This window comes from Rhincodon typus, chromosome 22 (assembly GCF_021869965.1).
Source record: "Rhincodon typus isolate 14 chromosome 22, sRhiTyp1.1, whole genome shotgun sequence".
Classification (NCBI taxonomy): domain Eukaryota; kingdom Metazoa; phylum Chordata; class Chondrichthyes; order Orectolobiformes; family Rhincodontidae; genus Rhincodon; species Rhincodon typus.
The window spans coordinates 2,861,199-2,865,054 of record NC_063353.1 but is presented as its reverse complement, the minus strand read 5'-3'; positions in this window follow the sequence as shown (position 1 = coordinate 2,865,054).

Sequence of the window (3,856 nt, the reverse complement as noted above, 5' to 3'; positions counted from 1 at the left end):
GCCGATGGTGTTGGCCAGAGAGATGGTTGATGCAATTGTGATTATCTTCCAGAATTCTACAGATTCTGGAATGACTGCTACTTCATAGAATCATAGAATCCCTACAGGTGGAAACAGGCTCTTTGGCCCAAAAAGCCCACACCGACCCTCCGAGTATCTCACCCAGACCCATCCCCCTATAACCAACCTAATCCAGTTATTGGAAGCTTTCTATACATATTAGAAGCCAGTAAGTGTCACCCTACTATTTAAGGGAGTGAGAGAAAACTGGGAAGTACAGACTGGTAGCTTTACATAAGTAGTCAGAGTTATGCAGCACAGAAGTAGACCCTTCGGTCCCTCTTGCCCATGCCAACCAGATATCCAAAATTAATCTAGTAGGGAAGATGCTGTAATATATTCTAAAGGATGTTATGTGCGTGGTAATGTTCTGATTAGGCATAACATGGATTTGTGAATAGTAATGTTTGACAAAATTGTTGTTTACTTTGAAGGTTTTACCAACAAAATAAAGGAGAACCAATGAATGAGGTATAATTGGGTTTTCAGAAGTCTTTTGATAAAGTCCCTCACTTAGAAATATTGAAGTATGTGATAGGAGGTAATGTACCGGTATAGATTAATGATTGTCTATTAGCCAGGAGGAATAAATGAATTTTTCTCATGTTGACATACTGAGAATATTGGGGTACTGCAAGGATCAGTACTTGGGGGGGCCCTAGCCGTCACTGTATATCAACGATTTGGAGGTAGAACCCAATTGTAATATTTCCAAATTTGCGACTGATACAAAGCTAAGTGGGAATGTGTATTGAGAAGAAAATGTAAAATGGCTTTGAGGATTTGGACAGTTTAGTGATTGGGCAAGAACATGGCAGATGGAGTGTGATGTGGGAAATTGAAATTATCCACTTTGGTAGGAGAAACAAGTGTACAGAGTATTCCTTAAATAGTAAGAGGTTGAAAAGTATAGATCTACAAAGGGACCTATGTGCCCTTGTTGATAAGTCACTAAAGACTAATATGCAGATGCAACAAACTAGTAAGAATGCTAATGGGATGTTAACCTTTTATTGCAAGAGGATCTGAGTTCAGAGTAGTGGAGTCTTGCTTCAATTGAATCGGAGCTTGGTTAGGCAGCACTTGCGCTGTGTGCAGTTTTAATCACATATCTTGGGAAAAATAATATTGCCATTGACAGAAGAGGGAGTACAACAGAGGTTCACCAGACTTGTTCCTGGGATGGTGCAACTGACCTACGAAGAGGGATTCGGCAAGTTCCACCTGTATTCTCTAGAATTCCAAAGAATGAGAGGTGATCTCATTGAAACTTGCAAAAAAGTTAAAAAGGTGCAGAATATATGGAGGTAACATGTTTCCCCTGGTAGAGGATTCTAGAACCAGGAGGCTTAACATAATAACAAGGGAGAATCCCACTTAGGTCCAAGAAGAGGATTTTTTGTTTACTAAGGGTTGTGAACCTTTGGAATTCTGTACTTGTTGTGGAAGCTTTGTCTTTGAGTATGTTTAAGATAGAAGTTGATTTCTGAATGCCAGTGGCCTACAGGATTATGGTGACAGTCTGAGTAAGGCATTGAAGTATTCAACAGCTGTGATCATGTTGAATGACCGGGCAGGTCTGAATTGCTGAATTGACTACTCCTGTTCCCAGTGTTCCTAGATGTGATTCAGCACTTAGGCAGCATTTGCTCAATACACCTTGAGTATGTGAAGAATTACACTGGTTTAGGATTGTTTGTCGGGCTCACAGCTCGGTGCATTCGTGTGTACTGGAAGCTATGTATATTAATGCACAGAGTCTTTGCAGACGGAATATTCGTGTGCATTGTCTGTTGTAATTCAACAAAATGAATAGATGACAGCCATTCTATGGTTCAGTTCTCAGGCCAGTGCCTTGATTAATCGGTCAGTCTGCCTAGTTTAAAATTTAAGCAAAAAGCTTGGCATTTAACTGTTAGTCATTGTCAATCAGTACAATCAGAATCCCTTTGGTAGCGAATAGCACTATCCTCTCTCAGTATAAATATTCTTTTGTTTTATATTATTTCTTGCAAATTGTCCTGATGTGTGCAAGACAGAAAGCTTTGTCAAAATCTCTCCACGTTCTGTACTACCAAACAACTAATTCTTTAATCAGAGGTCTGTTTAAAATTTTGGCTTTTTTAAACTTTTGGATGATAGTTGCAGCACATTTTATAAATGCTAATACTTCTTGAAGCCTGGGATGGTTTGGCTTTTCATCTGAAAATCCAATTAGTCTGTTTCTAACAGTATTGACTTACACACAGACAGTAATTGTGTTGGTTATTTTATTGGTCATTTAGTCTAACCATTTCAAAGCCCTCAATCACAATAGCTACTTTTTCTATAGAAGAAAATGTTTACAGTGGCACGTGTTGAAGTCAGTTCCATTTCAAAGATAGTAGGAACTGCCGATGCTGGAGAATCTGAGATAACAGGGTGTAGAGCTGGATGAACATAGCAGGCCAAGGAGCATCAGAGGAGAAAAATTTTTCTGAAGAAGGGTCTCGACCCAAAACGTCAGCTTTCCTGCTCCTCTGATGCTGCTTGGCCTGCTGTGTTCATCCAGCTCTACACCCTGTTATCTCCATTTCAATCAGTTGGTTTGCTGTAAATTTCCAGCTCTTAGTAGTTCCCTAAGCCTTGATGCCAGCAACAAATTATTTTATTTTATAATGTTTTGTGTGACCTAGAAATTTGTTTGAAAGTGTAATGTCTGAAGTATATCTGCAGAATGGTTTTACTCTAAATATTTCACCATTGCTAGCAATAAATGAAATGATTAGTAGCAGAGAGTGGGAGACAGTGTACCGTCTAATGTGCAATGCATTGTTATGTTTAGTGTAGCTTTTACCATCAGGTCCAAGTAAACCAAGACCTGAGCCAGTGTTAATTATTTTTTTGTACACTGACTTTTGTCACAAAAAAATTAATGTTTCAGATTTGAAATCAGAATCTGAGGATGCCATATCTTTTTTTACCTTCAGTGTTTACTCAAAATAGATCAAGCAGGTAGTGTTAATTTCTTGTTTAACATTGGAGGAAAACCGCACAAAATTTTGAGTGGGTGATGTGATGGAACAAATGCGAGATGTGCACATGTACCGCATTTCATTAGCAGGCATCCACCCCTGGTGTTCGGGTGAGTGAGCCTACACTGATTTGTCCAACAGGTGACAGTATGGTGGGAACAATGGAGTGAGTGGTTGATGGGTTATAAAGGAGCCCATGCTCCCCTGTGTCTGAGTCTAAGAACCTGTCCTCTCCCAGGCTGGGAGAGAAGGACAACCCACTTTTATATGAATTCCAAAGGAGACATCTTAGACTATGCCCCAACAGAGCTGAAAGCATAGTTGGTGTACAGCTGGTGGAATTTAAATTCAATGAATTTTTTAAAATGTCCAGAAATAAAAGCCATCTAAGTAGCATCATTTAGTACTGAATTGTTGCAAAACACATCTAATTCACTAATGTCCTTGGGAAAGAAAGCTGTCCTGACCTGGTGTGGCCTATATGTGACTCCAAGGCCACGGCAATGCAGTCTAAAATGGGCTGACAAGCCATTCGGTTAAGGCTGGGCAGCAAATACTGACCTTGCCAGTGCTGACCTTCCATTAACAAATCAAAAAACCTTTGCGCTACAATGCTGATGTATTTCTTCATTTGTGTTTTAATTTGCAATGTAAAGATCAATTGAACTGACTTCATACTTCAGTGTTCCCTCATCTACAAATCATACTTTTGATCAGGAACAAAAACAAAGTTGCTGGAAAAGCTCAGCAGGTCTGGCAGCATCTATGAAGAAAAAAAATCA